Below are 21,896 nucleotides of genomic sequence, written 5' to 3' on the forward strand. Positions count from 1 at the left end.
TGTTATTGAATGAGAATGAATATAATAATTTACAAACTATAATTAGAAGAACTAATTAAACATCTTTCTCTATATATTCACGACTCTTGCCATATAATGATTTGTTTTTTTCAAACCTGCTACACCGTACCAAAGCAAAAGATATAGGAATAATTAAAGAAAACAGTAAGCAAAGCATGTAATTCTCATAATGAAGAAACTAACTTGTAATCTATTTTCAGCAAAAGAAATAAACTATTACTAATGCATTAACATAGTATAAGTAAGCTACAAAAAATAACCAGTTACAAGTTACAACCAATATAAATTTGTTCATGTGTGGATATTGACTCTTGAGAAGCCTAAAAAGCCACAAGTTGTACCAATCAGCTATTTGGTACAATAAGCATACTAATCAGTTCCAATTAGACAATATCTAGATGATGTTCTTCTTTAGGAAGTTCAGTCCTCTGTTATCTTCATCATTCTAATATATATTCTAAATCCGAGTCTCGTTGGTGATTTCTTCAAAAGAGTATTCTCTGAATATGTTTTCAAGTTCTCCTTTCTCTGTAGTTGACCTTCATCTTCGTTCATTACAAAAAATACAACAAGATGTGAGAGATATTATAAAGGAGCAGTTACTACAAAAATCAAAGCAAGGGAAGGTGAAAAGGGTCGAAGCAGCAGTTACTACGAAAATCAAGCAAGGGAAAATGAAGAAGATCAGTCAAGCAACATAAATAATTCAAGATGATTGGTTAATTTTAGTCATGGATATGTGGCACTCTCTCCATTGCTGATGTAGCAGAAGGATGGAGAAAGTTTGCCAACTTTCATAGTATATATTACAAGCTTTTTTTTTAAACTATATGAAGATTACCTACTCATAATGATTATATATCCTTAAAAATATTTTAATCATTAATTTTTCTACTAAATTAAATATTTATTTATTTTAGTATAAAAATAATAAAATCATTAATAATATCTTTTAAAAAACATTTTAATTATTAATAAATTTATGATTATATACCTTTAAGATAAAATAATCATAAAATTAAAGATAAAATCATTATTTATGATTATATATTTTACGTTACATCGCTTTTAATAAAGAATTGATTGACATTAAATTATGATATTTCAAAGAAACTATAATAAATAGTTGATGTTTTTTTTTTTTGAATTATAAATAGTAGATGTTTACATAGGTTATAGCCATAAAAATTAAGAAATGGCTTCAAAGATCACAATCTTCTCCCTGCTTGCTCTCGTCGTCGCTTGTAAGTCTCTATATTCTCTCTAACAAGCCTTTTATTTAAGCATACTTATTGGATTTGAAGTTTGAATATGCCATGCATTTTCCTGGTCCTGTGTAATTCATTAGATACAATGTAATTCCGATAGCAGAAGCTGAGCTTGTTTTTCCTTGCAAAACAACATATGATTGTGAAAACCTTCCCTGCTCGGGTAGGCCATCTCAATGTATAAAAGGACAATGCAAATGCACCGTTCCATTGGCTCATCAAGCAAACTCGATAATTTAGGAACAATAGATGATGCTAAGACATGCAAGCTGACGAGTGATTGTGATCCTCGTATGAAATATTCTTGTCCATCGGGATCTTATATGTGTGTTAATGGCGTTTGTACTTGTATCTAATCTTAATATATTAACATATATATATATATATATATATATATTGCTTTTACCATTGCTGGGATGATTTTCTCAAGGATGTAATAACATATTTCAGAAAAGGTTTCAATTGAGTTATTAAGTTTTCATGTTTAGAAAGATAAAATAAAGATTGAAAACAATATAAATAATGTAAAAAGATAATTATCAAAAAAATACAAAAATTAAGCAGTTTTTAAAATATTTATAAGGATATTACATATATATATAATTCATAAAATTCGAAGTTATAAATTTTTTTACTTATTTTAATTTTAAGTTATTAATTGTACAAAAAAATAGAAAATGGATTAAGGAAAATATATAGAAAATTATTAATTCTAAAAAATATAAATACTCACTTCTATATAAACATAATCGTCTCATATTATTCATCTAACAAAATAATTTATTCGAAAATATTGCTTTCAGCTTTGCTCTATTGGTGAAACTTTTTGAATGGGAAGACAAAATTTTCTTATTTTTTAAATATAAAATATACTCCTACTTTCTCATTTTTCAGTTTTGAATAAGTAAAATTAATATGTTGACCAAAAAAAATGAAAGATTAATAATATATGCATCTTCTTTTTCTAATACTGTTTTTAAATTTGTAGTAGTTTTACATTGTTTTCTTTAATTTATATTTTCATCTTTGAATTATTTGAGATTCATATATTACCGTTTTTATAATTTTCTACTATTTCTTTAATTATGTCAAATTGATTTCCTTCTAATTTCTTAACCTTGATTGGTTGGTCATATACCCTTTTTTTGTGCAAACACAATTGTTACCATTCATTCAAACTCTCAAAAGGGGATAAAAATGAGAAGGTCTTAAACCTAATGGTTGGATAAAATAGGCTAATCAAAACACAAGCTTACAACGAACATAGATAGGTTGAAAAAACATAAATCACTGTTGATAGATCTATAGGAGCTTGGAGACAGAGGCTACATTATGGTGTGTCAAAGAAACATCCATGAATACATTGGGAAAATTAACATTAGTTACTATCAAAAGATTTTGTGATGTTGGAAAAAGGTCTTTGGTTTCATTGGTTGTTGGAGCAAGCCACTTTGTAATAGCTAAAAGACTTGAACATGTTCGCTCCACACAGGATGAATGCAGAGCCGACGTTCTCTCTATGGTGGAGGAGGTTTGACGCAAGGTTATCTCCCCAAGGGAGGAAGGTGGGAAGGTTGGACACAAATTTATCTCCCAAAGAACAAAGGCGGAGCGAATTCTCTCCATGGTGGAGGAGGTTGGACGCAAGGTTCTCTCCATAAGAGAGGAGGGCAGAACCAATGTTCTCTCCATGGTTAGTCATACACTATTGTGATGTAATTTACTTTTTATTCAAAATATTTTTTAAGCCAACAATTTTAGTGATTGAAGAAACTATGCAAAAGTAAAAGTAAAAAGACATATAATAGTTGGCTTAATTTGTTCATATAGACATTTTATAGGTGGTGGTAAATAATATATTTGTAACATACAATATACCTAGGTGTAAAAAATATACTTTTAATGGTAACATACATAAAAGATTTGTATATCGATATAAATCAGTGTATTATAGTAAAAAGAAAATTTATAAATAATGTTCAATAAATTTTAATAAATTTTTATGAAATTTAATTTTATTTACAAAACTTTAAACCCGCACATTGGAAGGGTCTTTATCTAGTTCTTTATAATGAGTTTTAAAAATTTTCTCTTTTCAGAAAATGAGATCTAAAAAAAATGAAGTGGTGGACAACCAAATTTGATCAAGGGTTGATTAATTGCGATCTCCAATGATGCATAATTATAGTCGTTCGCTAGGATTCTACATACAATTGAAGATACCATCACTAAAATTCTACATACAATTGAAGACGAAGAAAAGAAAAAGAACATGAAGAAGAAAGGTGTCTGTAGTGATTAGTAAAACTAATAAAGTAGGAAGGAATTGCGCACGGTAGAATCTTATTTGTAAAAGTTCTCATAACGGTGGGATCAGTCATTAATGCAGTTTTTTCTTTAAATTAACTATAATGATAAAATCAAGATTAAAATAAACAGTTAAACTTTCAATATGTGGTTTTGGAAGTCCAAATAGACGAAGTTGAATGTCACCACAAAGGACTAGTTCCATGAACTTAAAATTCTTTGTTGGTGCGGGATTTCGCACCCCCGACATACCGGTCTAAACCATAAATCAAACCGGTTATCTAAACCCGGGAGTTCAACGTCGAGTTGGATTCAACCCTTAAACTAGGGTCCAACAAGATCATACAGGCCTAATCCAAGAACATAAAGCTGACTTCCCAGATCGCCTCATAGCCGACCTAGTGAAAAGAAGAAACTTTCCTATTAGCAGTTCGATCTATTAGGAAAGTAGACATATTTTGTAATCTAGGAAAGCATATAAATAACGGGGATTCTCCTCTTTGTAAGGCATCCATCAATTAATACAAAAACCCTAACTTCTTCCTCAAGAGATCTCAATTCCTCTTTGTTCTTAGCTTAGATCCGATTTCTTAGAGAGAAAACTTTACTGAATTTATTTCCCCTTCAAACAATTTTTATTGTTTTTGTCGTAATCTTAAATCTCTTATTAAATATTAACTTTTACACATGTCAAGATCTTCGATTAGTAACTTGACACATGTCAAAATCATGGTAATGTCTAACTTTCAAGATCCAACTTTATATAATAAAATATATAATAACTAGATGAGGACCCGCCCGATGTGCGGATTTAAAGTTTTATAAATTAAATTAAATTTAACAAAAATATATTAAAATTTGTTATACTTTATTTATAATTTATTTTTTTGCTATAATACATTGATTTATATCCATTTATAAATCTTTTATGTAAGTTAATATTAAAAGTGTATTTTTTACACCTAAATATACTTTATATTACAAATAAATTCTTTAACACCACCTAGAAAATGTCTATATGAACACATTAAGCCAACTATTTACTTTCACTTCTCCATAGTTTTTTAATTACTAAAATTATTGGTTCAAAAAACATTTTGAATAAAAAATATATTACATGATATACTAATCAATGATATATCATTACAATAATGTATGATCACCATAGAGAAAACCTTGTCTCTACTCTCATCTCTTATGGAAAGAACCTTGCGTCCAACCTCCTCCACATTCCTCCCTTGGGGAGATAATCTTGTGTCCAACCTTCTCCATGAAACGATCCGACCCGTTTAAAAAAAAATAATAATAATAATAAATACTACAACTAGTGGTCATATACCCACTAGTCACCTAACCACAATCACAACCAACAGCGGAAATAAACAATACCAATAAATATCCAATAATAACCAATATTATAACATAATTCATATCCAATAACCAATCATCAGAAAACATGAAACCAACAACCTAGAAATGTTTCTAATGACCCAACTCTAGCAACCTAGCAATGCTAGACAACATCCAATCGAGTCCCTAGAACATCCTCCTCTTCATTGCCTTGATTCCACGATCACACTTTGCCTTTACCTGCACCACAAACACATATTGCAATGCATGAGTATTTAATAAACACTCAGTAAGACAATCCTCCCATCTACTGGGCTATACACACAAGCAATAGAGACATCTCTAACCATCAACCAACAATCAACAAACAACAAATAACAAACCAGGACTCCGCATCGACCGACACCAACATGCATCGACCGACACCACATGGGGATGCATCGACCGACACAAGGGATGCATCGACCGATGCAAGTTACACATGCATCGACCGACACTCGCACTGCATCGACCGACGCATGCTCGACATAACACGAAAAGCCTAGGTTTTACGCGCCATCCTCGCACTTGCATCGACCGACACACAAAGTGCATCGACCGATGCAACATGCCGAGCATCGTGTTTTCCCGAAGCTTCTCGCCGGATCTTTGTTCCTGCAACCACAAAAATCGATCCCAAGCCACAGGAAAGCTTCCTAACGTCCCAAATAACAATCTAACAAGCCTAACAACACATAAACAAGCAGATCAGAGAAATCTCTAGCTTACATAAGCCATGGTCCTGCACTTACCTTTGCCAAAACGATTATGAACCTTTAACAAACAAGAAAGCACTTCCAGGAAGCTCCTACAACGATCCCAGCTACAGATCTCTACAGGAACAGCTTCCAATCTCCCAAAATCCTCAAGAACACTCAAGAACGCTTAGGAAAATTTTTGTCTCCTTTTTATCTCTCCAAAAACGGCTAAGCCACGACAAATGAGACAAAACTCGTGTTAAGGGTTTTCTTAACCCAAAACGCAGCGTTTAACTTAAGTCAAACCATAGAAAACTGAACCTGCATCGACCGATGCACCTACTGCATCGACCGATGCAATCCCTAAACCGGAATTTTGGTTCGCGGGTGTTATACTCCACCACAGAGAGAACCTCGGCTCTGCCCTCCTCATGTGTGGAGAGAACATGTTCACGTCTTTTTGCTATCTCAAAATGGCTTGCTCCAACAACCAATTAAAGTAAAAACTTTCTTCTAACGTCACAAAATTTTTTGATAGTAACTAATGTTAAATTTTCCAATGTATTCGTGGAAGTGTCTTTGACACACCATGATTTAGTCTCTGTCTCTGTAACGCCTCAACCGCCACCTTTCTTTGTGAGTCCATGTCTACTCTCAGTCCATGGCCCTACCTTCCTAAGTGAGCCCTACATTTATTCCCAGCCCATTGACCCACCCATATTCGATGGCCGGTTTGTTACGTATGAGAGGCTTTCCGCAAATCAGGGTGTCACAGTCTTTGAGCTCCTATAGATCTATCAACAACGATTTATGTTTTCTAATATATCTATCTATGTTTGTTGTATAACTTGTGTTTGATTAGCCTATTTTATTTATCCATTAAGTTGGTGAGCTTATACTCGTCATCTCCCTTTAGGATTGAATGAATAATGATAACAATTATTTTTGCAAAGAAGAATATGACCCACCAATAAAGGTTGAAAAATTAGAAGAAAATTAATTTGACATAATTAAAAAAACAATAGAAAAATTATAAGCATGGTAATATATGAATCCCAAATAATTCAAAGATGAAAATATAAATTAAATAAAAGAATCTAAAAATACTACAATAAATTTTCAAATACAGTATTAGGAAAAGAAGACGCATATATTAATCTTTTTTTTGGATCAACATATTAATCATACCTATTCTCAACTGAAAAATAAGAAAAATTTACCTTACCATTAAAAAGTTTCTCAATTAAACAAAGTTGAAAGCAGTATTTTTGAATAAATTATTTAAATATGAGATGATCTATCTATGTTTATATAGAAGTGATTATTTACATTAATAACTTAAAATGAAAAATAAGTAAATAATATGATAATCTCAAATTTTATGAAGTATATATATATATATATATAATCTCCTTGTAATTATTTAAAAAACTTTGTATTTTAAAAAAAAATCTGTAATTTTTGATTATTATCTTTTTACATTATTAATATTTTTTAAAATAAAATATTTTATTTTTATAGTAATCAAATTCCTGCTATTAAATATTAACTTTTACACATGTCGAAATCTAAGATTGATACCTTGACACAAGTCAAAAATAGCAATTCCCGTTACTAAAGTAAGTAGAGGGATTTATCAAAGAAAAAAGTATGAGTAATATAGTTAGAGTAACCCTTCTTAGAATGAGTAAAAAAAAAGTATGAGTAAGAGAAAAGTACGAGTAAAAGTATGAGGGATTTATTTAAGATTAATACCTTAACATATGTCAAAAATAACAATATAGTTAGAGTAACCCTTCTTAGAATGGATGTAGTAGGAGTACGAACATCCGTTTTTTAAATATTTTTAATATAGCCAATTATATCTGTATGGGAAAAAACACATTAATTAAATATATATATGTAAGTCGAATATGTAAAACAAAGATCATTTACCGTATAGATGTTGTGTCATATCTTTCAGTTTAGCTAAATCCTCATGATTTTTAAATCGAAAACTTTCATGATGTATTTTACAAAATTGTTGATCCACGTCTGCAATTGTAGTTCTCTCTGTTAATATCATATGAAATTTGTGATCATAGACTTTGTAGTTCTTATTGCAAACTTGAACATTAAAGTTGCAAATTTCAATAAGACTTCCTTCACATAATCGATCTCCAAACTTTTCAATAAGAGAATGATGTACAGAGCCTTGAATAGTATTTTTCTCTTTTGTTTAACACATCATTGTTTTGGTTGAATAGTAAAAATTTAACTTTCAATAAGCTCATTATATTTTTTTTAAATTTCTTACTTCCCACTTTCTTGTAAGACGTACTATCGTTCGATGATAAGAACGTTTTCTGTTTAGTTGATTTAGTGTTATATAATCTATGTTGTTATCTTACATTTGTGTATTCATCTTTTTTTTATGATACCTGTCATGCAAATTAATATAAATAATAATAACACCGTGAGAATTTGTTAATCCCAAAAACCTTAGTTGTTATGCATAATAAACTTTGTTAATACTTTGAAGTCAAAGATTGCCTAGTATGCATTATGAAATTGAGAAATGAAACAAAATTCAAAGAAACGACGACAAAAACATGTGGTAATATCTATGAACTTTTTATATAGTTGTTTTGATTGGTCAACAAACAAATTGCCTTAGAGACTTGTTCAAGAACAATGATGTGTCAAACAAAAAAAACAAAAAAAAAAATTACTAAGAAAAATAAAGGTAGTAGAAATTATTTTGTTTGGTGAAAAATATGTTATCATATATTTGCTTATATAGAGGGATGTATTAACAATCTTTTTCCTTTTAGGATTAACAAAGTTTTTTTTTACTATAATAAGATTACAATTATCTTATGCATCGTTTTACCAAGCTTGAAAATTGTGATTTTTTATTGTTAAAATTGACACAATGAGTTACTAACTTACTAACTTTGATATGTGATTTATGATCGTTAAAATTGACACGTGTCATGATTTGATGAGTTACTAACTTTGATACTTAATCGTGAAAACTGACATTTTGAGAACCAACCTTTATATAATAAGATATTGTGATTTATCTTAGTAAGTTATGACATATTTACAATAAAAAATGTTAGATAACCAAATTGGACTGTCATTTGTAATTAATAAAATTATTCCCCAATTATCACTAACTATTTGATAAATTTATATGGCATCGTAATTGAAAACATAGGCAATTTTTTTGTAAAAATATATTTTTATTGATGAACAAAGTTAACATTCAAATAAACAAAAACCATAAATATGGTATTAAAAAGTAACCAAGTAAAGAATCATCCACATTTTGACTAAAAGTAGATTCAATGCCAAAAAAAAAATTATTAAATAGTATTGAAAATCATTGACCAAAAGATTTTCAAATTAAATTCCCAAATTTCTAAGAGACTATAAATAAATAGCTAAACGGGTGTCTTTGTCTCTTTGATATACATTTCAAAGATAATTGAAAAATGGCATCAAGAATCACATTCTTGCTCCTTACTGCCCTCGTCATCGCATGTAAGTCCTTTAAAATCTGTCTAAGAAGACTTTTACTTAGCCATACATATTGGATTTGAAATTTGAATATAACATATGGTCTTTTTATCTATATATGTGCGTCATATTAGGTGCAGTAATGGTGAGTATTCCGACAGCGGAAGCTCAGATTAATCTTCCTTGCAAAACAAAAAAAGATTGTGAATACCTTCATTGCTCGAGCGGGACACCTCTATGTGTAAGGGGGCAATGCACATGTACCATTGCATCGGCTCATCAAGCGAAGGTTGACAACTTATAGACAATAAAATATGCTAAGACGACGTGCAAGTTGACAGATACATGTACTTCCTTTTACTATCGTCGAATGATTTTCTCAATTAATGATAATAATAATATTTGCAAAAAAGAGTTATAATTGTGGTTTTGTTATGATTACAAATTTACAAGGATAATTATTGTTTTTTAGACATTTCACAACGTAAAAGAAATCGTTAGAAAAAATCTAAAATTAGAAAAATGGAATCGTTATTAGGTCATTTTTAATTTTCCATTGTACGAGATCTTAACAATTTTCGCTATCTCCTTCTTGCGATTTTTTGCTTCAACTTCCGGATACGTAATGAACATACAAATTACTGAAACAAATAAGCTCAAAAAAATGTAATCGAGTTTTATGTTTAAACTAAAGATGAAACAACCCGACCCGTATATTTTTTTATCATAATATCTAGTGATACCGTATTCATTAGCAATCTAGCTCTAATCAAACAACATCGGATAAAATAAATCAATTCTAATAATCCAATAACTAAGAAACTAAACCAAAAACATCTATCCAACAACGTCGATAACATAACAAGTCATAGAACAATGAACTAGCAACTTAACAACCGTTCTAGACCACATTTTTCCATTCTAGCAACCTAACATCAGCATAGAACAAACAACTGAGCCTTTAGAACATCCTCCTCTTCATCGCCTTGATTCCACGATCACACTTTGCCTTTACCTGCACCACAAACACATATTGAGATGCATGAGTATTTGATAAACACTCAGTGAGGCAATCCTCCCATCTACTGGGCTATACACACAAGCAACAATGATACCAATGTTCCAAACAATCAACAAACAAGACGTACAAACCAGGAAAACAAACATCATCTCGTTGGAAGGGAGGTGTCGACCGACACTGGCCTTGGTGTCGACCGACACTACCCCACAGTGTCGATCGATGCCTGATTTGTTGGTGTCGACCGACACCACTTGGTGTCGATCGACACTCCCTCTGCAACGGCGATCCGCTCGAAGCCGAGAGTCGAATCTCGCTCCCAACCTCCTCCAAATCGCCCAATACTCAAAACCCAAGCCATATACGTCCACAAGAACCTGTAGCAACCAATCCCAGCAAGGAAAACACACAAAACAACAACAAACAAGCAAGAACAAGGAATCAAAGGCTTAGATTAGCCATGGTCATGCTCTCAACTCTTTGCAGGAAGATTCTGACCAACAGCAACGAATCCAACCCTCCTAGCAAGCTTCTAACTCCTTCCTAGCCTTGGATCTCTCAAGAAACAGCAAGGAATCTCACCAATCTCTCTCCAAAGCTCAAGAACAATGTTTTCTCCCTTTTCTCTCAAAAACAACAAAGCGGCGACAAAGACAATTCACCAAAACCCTTCTTTTCGTCGAAACCCCCTTAAGTAACTCGGTTCAATGGTTTCCCAGAACCAAATCGATCAATAAATCAATCTGGTCAAAGCAGAAAACATTGGTGTCAACCGACACCCTCCCCCAAAACGCACAGTTTTGGTTTGCGGGTGTTACAATTTTCCCCCACCAACATAGATTCGTCCTCGAATCTCAACCAACCATCATTCAAGGAATCCCGTGCCACCGTCTCCACGGCCCGCACTCCTCCAACCGATCTACGAAATGTCACCTCTAGGCGATAGACTCATGCTCCAGGCATTATTTGCTCTCGACTTTTGGACTTTCCTTTACTCAGAGGCCTAAACCTTGAGTTTTTATTGGCTCCTCATCAGACCTAAGTCTGCATGCCATAATGTTGGCTCCTCATCGGGCCTAAGCCCGCATGCCATAATATATAAGGAAAAATCCAATACTCGTCTCTCGGGTTGCCACCCTACAACGTGCCCACGGATCGTCATCCGAAGTTGATATACGAACCATACTCCCAAGCTACAAATTCCCAGAATATGGCAGTACTAGGAGAACCTAAGTCCCCCAAGAATCGCGAGCAAACAATTCTGAACACGTCTGAGTCATATCCCTATCCCGGTTTCCTTCCCGTGGCTCGCGTAAGACATCTCAATGTCCTACCAACCACATATCCCCTCACTGGGATACCTCATGACCACACATGGATCATCTTACTACCACAAGGGCCGCCACAAAGGCCAAACAAATATCCTAAACAGGACCGCCACCAAGGCCAAACAAATGTCCTAAACAGGACCGTCATAAAGACCAAACAAATGTCCTAAACAGGACCGTCACAAAGATCATCTGTCCCGAAGGACCGTCACAAAGACCATCTGTCCCGAAGGACCGTCACAAAGACCATATGTCCCGAAGGACCGCCTAAACAGGCACTTTGGCTAAACAGCCCGCCACAAAGGCCACACATCTGGCTAAACAGCCCGCCACAAAGGTCACACATCTGGCTAAAAAGCCCGCCACAAAGGCCACACAATCTCTCAAAAGACCGCCACTAAGGCCACACAATGACTAAAACGTCCGCCACTAAGGCCACACAAACCCCTCCCAGGCTCTCTCTACTAAAATGGACAAATTTTAACTCACATAAAACTTTCCACTTTTGGAAACTTCTATTTCAGGAAATTTTTCTCCAAAAACCCCACCTCATGGAAACTTTGTACCCCGAGCACCACCTCATCTTGTTACTTAGTCGCACAACCAACCACCCCAAGCGACCAAGTAAACAAGAGAGATGGGTTGGAATACTCCATTCCTGCTCCAGCCACGGATTAGAGATGGAATCAGCGTCTGTCCAATGGCCTCCCCAATCCAACACACACATCCTCAGCAAATCCTCCAGCGTCTGGATCGTCCTCTCTGACTGTCCATCTGTCTGGGGATGATAAGTTGTACTTATATGCACCTTAGTGCCCATCTCTGCCAGAAACGCTCTCCAGAACACCGAAGTGAACTTAGAATCCCTATCAGACACAATGCTCGCTGGCACCCCATGTAACCTGACTATCTCCTTCACATACTTCTAAGCCAAGACCGCTGCTCCATCAGTCTTCTTAATAGCCAGAAAATATGCCAACTTAGTCAACCGGTCCACAATGACCCAAATAGCATCAAACGTCATGGACACTGGCAAACCTACCACGAAGTCCATAGTAATCATATCCCACTTCCACTCCGGAATGGGAAGACTCTTCAGTAACCCTCCTGGAACCTGATGCTCAGCCTTCACTAGCTGGCACACATCGCACCTCGCGACCCAACTAGCTACATCCTTCTTCATCCCGACCCAATAATAGTACCTCTTGAGATCACGGCACATCTTAGTCGCTCCTGGATGAATAGAAAAGTTGCTCCCATGAGCCTCTCTCAGGATCTCCTGACTAAAATCCTCATCCTTGGGCACACAAATCCGTCCGTGCACCAAGATAGTACCATTACCTGAGACCTGAGGCATTCACCAGCCCCAAATCCTTCTCCTAAGCCAACCGCACTCTTTTCAGAAGATCTGCTCTATCAACCGCCTCCATACCCAACGGTTCCTGAGAAATAGCACACAAACTCAAAGCACCGATCTCTCCTACCAGAGACTCCATCTCCTGCTCCTGAGCCGAAGCTACCCTCTTCCGGCTCAGAGCATCTGCAACCGAGTTAGCCTTACCAGGGTGGTAAGCTATCTCCAAATCATAATCCGCCACCAGCTCCATCCACCACCTCTGCCTCAAGTTCAGCTCTAGCTGAGTGAATATATACTTCATGCTCTTATGATCTGTAAACACACGCACCTTTGCACCATAAAGATAAGATCTCCAAATCTTCAGGGCAAAAACTACAGCACCCATCTCCAAATCATGAGTAGGATAATTGCCTTCATGCTTCCGCAACTGTCGCGAAGCGTAAGCAATCACCTTCCCATGCTGCATCAACACACATCCCAAACCAACTCTAGATGCATCTGTATAGACCACATAGGGTTCTCCCTGCTCAGGCAAAGCCAACACTGGCGCAGTAGTCAACATATCCTTCAGGCTTGCAAACCCTCCTCACACTCCTGTGACCAAACAAACGGAACATCCTTCCCTGTCAACTTAGTCATAGGACGTGCTCTGCTCGGAAATCCCTACACAAATCTCCTGTAGTAACCTGCCAATCCAAGAAAACTCCTGATCTCTGTGACATTCTGCAGTCTAGGCCAATCCCTGATAGACTGTATCTTCCCCGGATCTACAGAAACCCCATCTGCAGACACAATATGACCAAGAAAACCCATCTCACGCTGCCAAAAACTGCACTTTCTCAACTTAGCAAACAACTTCTGCTCCCGCAGCTTCTCCAGAACTACCCTCAAATGCACTGCATGCTCCTCAGGACTCTTAGAATAAACCAGGATATCGTCGATGAAAATGATGACAAATACATCCAGAAACTCCTGAAACACATTGTTCATCAATCTCATAAACACTGCTGGTGCGTTAGTCAACCCGAAAGGCATCACCACAAACTCATAATGCCCATACCTAGTGTTGAATGCAGTCTTCCTCACATCGGCCTCATCTATCGGTATCTGATGATAACCCGACGCCAGATCTACCTTGGAGAACCAAATAGCACCCCTCAACTGATCCAACAACTCATCGATCCTCTGGCTCGTCCAATAACATTCAGGAACTTGCCTCCCGCAACTCTGACAACTCTTGTACGCTCCTCGAGATCCCCTTTGATTCCCGCGCTCTCTGCACACTCCAGAGTAATGAAGCTATGAGAAGCTCCAGAATCAAACATAACATGGGACTTAAATCCGCCCACCAACAAGGTCCCCACACAAACCTCATGTGTTGAGAACCTAACACTTTATCACAGAAAAAACATAAATTCTTAACCTACTGAAATTCACAAAGTTTAAGTACCAGAAATTATATTTGTAATCGCCCCAGCACTGGTTCCACCCATCTCTGCAGTTGTGTAAACCCGTGGCGCCTGCTCAATCTGTGCAACCTGCTGCCCTCCCGGTTGAACCTGCTGCAACGCTACCACTTCCACCGGTTGTAACTAGGGACACAAGGGCCTGATGTGCCCTGGCTACCTGGAATTATAGCATACACGAACCGCTGCCGTTGGAGCACTCCTCTTGGGACAACTAGCAATCATGTGATCTTTGCTCCCACAACCAAAGCAACTTGCACCACTCGGCCTCTGTGTAGCCTCCCACCTCCTCTTGGTTCCCTGCGCAAGCTTGCCGCAATTGCTAGAACCTCCATAATGCTGAGCTTTACTAGGCTGAACTGCTGGACAAACCGCCACTGACTGTTCCCGGATGTCCTCCTCGATCTCAGCCGCAGTCTCAACCAGCTCCGCACGCGTAGCGTAACTCCATCCTCTACAATGGAGCCTCAAGTCATCACGAAGAGCCCTCATAAACCTCCTGATCTGGGCCTCCTCAGACTCCATAGCCCGACCCCAATAACATAGAAGCCGACTAAACTCCAAATCCAGCTCCCACACTGACCGCTTCCCCTGAGATAACTGAAGGAACTGCACCTCCAACCGGTCCAATGCCTCTCTCGGAAAATACTTGCTGTTGAAGTCCCCCACGAAGTCAGCCCAAGTCATCTCCCTCTGCACTCTCCTAGCAGCCACTGATCTCCACCACACCTCAGGATCACCAATCAAGTGGTAGACCCCTATGTCCACCCAAAAATCCTCAGGATATCTCAGAGTGCGGAAGTTACGTTCCACACTCGTCCTTCATGCATCTGCAGCAGTAGGGTCTGTACCACCCGAAAACCGTGCAGTACTGATGCCATGCATCTCCCTGAGCATATACAAATAACGACTATGCTCTCCCACATCCGCAGCTACTGGCTGCCGCTCCTCCTCCACCACTGGTGGCACTACCTGAGCCTGAGCCGGTACCACTGCTGGTAACCGCTCCAACACCTGTGCTAACAAGCCCGCAAGATCAACACCAGGAACTCCACCCGCTGGGATTTCCACATTCGGAGCCCTAGCATCACCGACCACAGGAGCATCAACACCGCCCCTACCACTCTGCGACTCACCAACACCATCAGCTGTCACACTCTGGTCCGCAGTCTCACTAACCTCTGGGACCCTGCCCCTACCACGACCACGTCCGCGTCCACGACCACGTCCGCGTCCACGACCACGACTACGACCAGCAACAGCACCCTCTCTATTTATCTGCACTACCATGAACAGAAGGCTAAACACACAATTAACATAACACAGATACATAAACTCACTGTGTAATCACACTGTAGGCTCGAAGAGGATGTTCTAGGACTCCATGCCACACACAATTGACTATATCACATAATCAATCAAGACATGCAATCCCAAACATCTACAGCACAAAGCCTAGTGAACCCAAACCTAGAACCGTAAGGGCTCTAATACCAAACTGAAATGATCCGACCCGCTTTTTTTAATAATAAATATTAATAATAATAATAAATAACTACAGCTAGTGGTCTCATACCCACTAGCAACCTATCCTCAACCACAACCAACAGTGGAAATAATAATACCAATAAACATCCAATAATAGAATAACCAATAATCAAATATAGCAACAATCAAATAACCAATCATCAAGAAACATGAAACCAGCAACCTAGCAATGTCTCTAATGACCCAACTCTAGCAACGTAGCAACGCCATACAACATCCAATCGAGTCCCTAGAACATCCTCCTCTTCATCGCCTTGATTCCACGATCACACTTTGCCTCTACCTGCACCACAAACACATATTGAGATGCATGAGTATTTGATAAACACTCAGTGAGGCAATCCTCCCATCTACTGGACTATACACATAAGTAACAGTGATACCAATGTTCCAAACAATCAACAAACAAGACATACAAATCAGGAAAACAAACATCATCTCGCTGGAAGGGAGGTGTCGACCGACACCAGCCAAGTGCCGACCGACACTGGCCTTGGTGTCGACCGGCACTACCCCACAATGTCGATCGATGCCTGATTTGCTGGTGTCGATCGACACTCCCTCTGCAACCGCGATCCGCTCAAAGCCGAGAGTCGAATCTCGCTCCCAACATCCTCCAAATCACCCAATACTCAAAACCCAAGCCATATACGTCCATAGAAACCTGTAGCAACCAATCCCAGCAAGGAAAACACACAAAACCACAACAAACAAGCAAGAACAAGGAATCAAAAGCTTAGATTAGCCATGGTCATGCTCTCACCTCTTTGCAGGAAGATTCTGACCAACAGCAACGAATCCAACCCTCCTAGCAAGCTTCTAACTCCTTCCTAGCCTTGGATCTCTTAAGAAACAGCAAGGAATCTCACCAATTTCTCTCCAAAGCTCAAGAACAATTTTTTCTCCCTTTTCTCTCAAAAACAACAAAGCGGCGACAAAGACAATTCATCAAAACCCTTCTTTTTCGAAACCCGCTTAAGTAACCCGGTTTAATGGTTTCCCAAAACCAAATCGATCAATAAATCAATCTGGTCGAACCAGAAATCATTGATGTTGATCGACACCCTTCCAAAACACTCAGTTTTGGTTTGTGGGTGTTACACTACGATAGGTAGACGTGACGCTGGATAATGCGAATCGGATTTACTTCACGTCTCCAGCGTTAGAACTAGGCATAATTCTATATACGTTAAAACTAGGCATATATATCTAATTTATTTATTCTGTGGCGAAGATGGATTCTCACCAGCCTAAGGAATTTTATAACCACATAATTAGAAAGGATCAGCCACGTACGTCTTAGTTTAATTGATTAAACAATAGATTTGTCTAGAATTAAATCACATGTTGAAGAACATTATAAAGTGCTTTCCTTTTGCTTGAATGAACACTATAAAGTTATTTCTTTATATAGATGGATTCGATATTCTTTTTATATATCAAGATATGTGCACACATAATAATATGACTAAATATGTCTGTGCTCATCTAAGAATGGGGAAGCATGACTGACCCCTAAGGCATAATATTTTCTAGATATGGTTTCTTTTCCGATCTACCAAGTGGAAATTGATTTGCATAGTGAAAAAAAAAAAAGAATACGAAAGGATGATATTCTAAAAATAGAGAAAAAGAAAAAGAAAAAAAACAACAAAACAAAAAAAAAAGCTCAACTGATGTTTATGGTGATGAATTTTGAAAATAATGTTGCATATGGAACAAATGAATTAACCCTTTGACAAAGAAAAAAATGTTTTCGAATAGATGAGTTAAAAAATCTGACAACTCTATAAAAGTAAATTTTTTTAACCAAAAGCTTATTATAAGATTCAAAAATTGCATCAACATTTGATAATTATGGTTTAGTATACTCGTTAGCATTAGAGAATAAATAAATAATTCTTACAAAAATTGTACTATGCACTTCTCCACTTCATAAGCGTATGCTTGATTTTTATATGAAATAGAGTAAATGTAATATATAATGTTGTTTTTCATGTGTATATAAATTTAAAGCAATGTTTTATAATAAAATGGATTGGCATCAATGAGCCTCAAATCCGAACAAAAGATGGAGGATCCTACATTTTGAAGTTGACATTTGCTGACGTCATTTCGCAGCAGCCAGTTAGGTTTCAAAAGTGCCAATGATATATTTCTTTGATTAATATAACATGTACCCTTATTTTTTTCTATTTTGTTATGGCTTCTTGTGGCTCTCCTTGATCGTATAGATAATATGCTAATCCTTTCATGTTTTCTTAAATTAATCGTTAATGATAATTTTTAATATTGTAATTTGTGGTTTAATATAATGTGGTTCGAAATAATCTGCATCTTGACGTATATAGAAGAAGAATGGTGTTTATGCCTATTATTATTTTTTTTAGGTTTAAATTTAGTTTATTTATTATGAAATGTATACATTCTTACATTGTAGATTGCATAGTGGTGTACATATTTTTGTTGTAGAATAACTACCAAAGAAAAAAAAAATCCAGTTATTTAGATGAGTACTCCTATCCACAAACACAAACCACAAGCTAACTTTAATACTTATTAAGTCCATAATTTAGTTAAATAAGTACTGGAGTTAGCTTATGGTAGCCACTATTTAGTATTGGAGTCCATAATTTTTGTTGCTACCATGAATTCTAGCTCTTTAAATTATTGTTAACAATTACCAATCATGCTCTTTACTTTTTCTCTAACCCACAGTCTCCTATCCACAAACACAAACGACAAGCTAACTTCAAAATTGATGATAAGATTAAATATGTTGGTTTATAATGGTTAATTATAAATTATCTATATGAAAAGCAGAAGTACGAGGCCTTTAGTTTTATTTTATATATAGATACGGACGGATAGAGACGTATCGTGTATTACTGCCACTCTTATGGTTACAAAATAGGAGAAAGCAACTCGAGATACTAGGATTATAAAACATAAAACATTCGTCTTATCCGAACCTTTAATCGTTAACTATAATTAAATCCTGTAATTATATGATCTAATCAGTGTGTCAGCTATCCAAAGTTATGAAGAAAAAAAAGAATTCCTATATTTATTTGGTCGGGTCGATATCGATACGTGTACACAATGAATACAGTAGAGATTAGAAAATGGCTTACGTAATCTAATAAGATATGTTTAACAAGTGATTAATTAATTAATGTCGGAAGGTAAAGCGTGAGTGGATCACTACCTTAATTTGATTGCTTATACTATATATAGTGCCAAACATTCTTTTCTTTTTTTGTGTGAAAAATAATTTTGAATTTAGAAACCAATAGCATACAATAATGTTTTTATAAAAACTAACAGACAATAGGGTTACAAACCTTAAATATAAAACAACTAGTAGATATAACGAAAGAACAGTAATAAATAAACCTTGTGGAAGTGTTATAAAGTGGTGAAAGTGGAGACATTAATTGGGTCATACATCAAAATATCAAATTGTTCCTCACACAATTCTTTTTTAAGATCTTTAAAATGATCATATAGTTGAAGCTTAAAATAGGTGAAGTGATTTTGAACCAAAGTTCGTTTTGTTCATCCTTCACTGTAATAATATGTCGGGGCCATTTGAACGGGTTCGGTCACTTGCTCGGTATCAATGGGATTGAAGGTGGGTCCAAGCACCTTCACACTTTAATTTGTAGTGCAGTTGGAATTTTCTTGCTACAGGAATTACCCAATGAAGCATGCTCCGCATCGACTCCTTAATGTGATTTTATGGCACATAAAAGTTACAATCTTTTTATCGATTCGTTTCATCGGTAAACTTTAGAAGAATATATTATGAAAAATAGTTACTTGTATTTGTATATATAATCTAAGAGAGATGTCAATTTTTATAAATTTGAAACTAACTTGTTGTCGTTATCTAATGCGTAGCCAATTTTTTTTTTCTTTTTTCTTTTTAACATCTCTAAGGTGTAGCCAGTTATATAGTCTGTAGTATATATATAATATATGTCATGATCCTATATAATTGTTGGTGCGACAAAGAAAAAAGGGAAACACATCCAATGTTCTAAATGGCCGGAATCTAATCACTTAGGGAAGAATTTTAAATTAATTGAAGTCTTGTAAAGTCAATGCAAGTGCGCCAATCTTAGAGCAGCTGAAGTATCATTGCCCCATCATATCTTAAAAAATTAGCTTTCAAATATTTTTAGATAAGTATGTTTTGATGAAAGTTAGAGAGTTTATTAGCTATGGAACTTTAGAGCCTAATTTTTTGCTGGAGTGGAATGACAATATATTTTGAATTATAGTATATCTTAATTTTTTTTTAACTCTGATAGCTAACTCTAATAAAACAAATTTGATACTCTAATTTTAGTCAAGACCGGTTTTATTCGTGTAAAAATACAGAAAGAAATAGAGTGAAGAAAGTGAAAGCAAAGTAAAACGGTAAGGAAACAAGAAAAAGAAAAAATGTTAAAAAATAAATGTAATTGTTTAACATGTTATGGAATTGGTATTTGGTGTATTTTTGGCCACGAAGGATCACTAGAAAATGTTTGGACCCACTCGTTACAATTTATTGACTTAGTTATCAGATTAGCCACTATAATCCAAGTTACAAAGTACATTCGTATTCTTTGTTTATATATTTATGAATGTATGTGTTTTTTTATAATCAAACATATATATATATATATATATATGAATGTGCGTATGTGAAAGTGAATAAAGAAAGAACAGATTCGATAAGAATCTAAGTGTCATTCAGTCATTGATGGTCAGATACATCTTTCGAAAATTCTTGCGATAGACCAAAGCCAAAGCCAACGCTTTTTTTGTTTTACTATCTTCATCCGAGGGTCAATTTTGATATCTGGCAACAATTTTTTTTTTCTTTTGTCATCCATATCATCACCTTCTAGTGATTATTCTAGTTGTTCAGTCTGTCATACGTGTGCATTAACTATATTACTAGCTATCACAAGAAAGAGGCAATGTCTTCGATGATGGATATAACCATCTAATTAGGGTAAGTTATATGATACGATGATATCAAAATCGAACTACTATTTTTATTGATAGAGAAATTTTGTACACAGAAACAATGTTTTTGCTGTCGTTATTTGATGATACAATTAGAAAGAAAAAAACTTTTCAAAACGTTAGGAAAAAACACGTTAATTTAACGTATCGATGTTGCAATCCAAACAACTGTTTTTCTTTCTACAAACACTGTATTATCTTCAATGTTCATGAGTAAGATAGATGCATATTAATTGTTAAAAAGGTTTCACGTATATAAATTTAGGTTACAAAAATAAACCTCTCATTATTGGATTTAAATAGAAAGAAGACAAATTTGTAAAAAGCTTCTTGCAGTTTCTGCTCCCACTTCCAATAAACAAACTAGGTTCCAATTGGTGACCAGTATTTAGGAAAAGAATAAGGAGGAATATTACATTCCTTTTTATTCCACAATTTTTTTACCATTTGAAAGTAATCTTTTTTTCTCTATATTCTTCTACATTCTTAAAAAAATAAGGAACAATAGAACAAAAATGTTACTCTCCAAAATTGATGAGGAACAAATGGAACAAAAAAAAACAAATATAAAATTTCGTTTTTTATTTTAAAATAAATAAAAAAGTTTTTATTAACAATATTTAATTTCGTAATAAAAGAATTTTTATATTTCACAATGTATTGACAGAAAAAAATATTTCTGATATGAATTTCATGTTAAGCTAATTTTAAGGCTCTATTTGAAAACTGTATGAATAGTAAAATAAATTTATGGACTCATATTTATATCGTAAATAAAAACTAAAAATATTTTAAGTTACTTTTAAAATTTAAATGTAGATAAAATTAATTATTAATATTTAATATGACATATCTTAAATTTAATTTAAAAAAATTATTTTGAAATCAAATGTAAAATTCATTATATATACATTAAAATAAAATTAATAATAACATTGAAATTTATTTATTTAATATTTAATATTTTTAA

At 35.2% G+C, this 21,896-nt stretch overlaps 2 long non-coding RNA genes across 2 annotated transcripts; one reads left to right on the forward strand and one right to left on the reverse strand.

Annotated features, from left to right (window-relative positions):
* Window positions 1-214: 214 nt before the first annotated feature.
* Window positions 215-810, reverse strand: LOC147945295 (uncharacterized). Its single transcript, XR_015596147.1, has 2 exons — window positions 674-810; window positions 215-566 (listed from the first exon to the last, which is right to left on the reverse strand). It is a non-coding gene; the product is annotated as an uncharacterized LOC147945295 (long non-coding RNA).
* An 8,260-nt stretch (window positions 811-9,070) lies between these two features.
* Window positions 9,071-9,710, forward strand: LOC147945296 (uncharacterized). The gene is made up of 2 exons (XR_015596109.1): window positions 9,071-9,211; window positions 9,322-9,710. It is a non-coding gene; the product is annotated as an uncharacterized LOC147945296 (long non-coding RNA).
* Window positions 9,711-21,896: the final 12,186 nt, after the last annotated feature.

The sequence above is a fragment of the Camelina sativa genome, chromosome 4 (assembly GCF_030686135.1).
Source record: "Camelina sativa cultivar CO46 ecotype springtype chromosome 4, ASM3068613v1".
NCBI classification, from domain to species: Eukaryota; Viridiplantae; Streptophyta; class Magnoliopsida; order Brassicales; family Brassicaceae; genus Camelina; species Camelina sativa.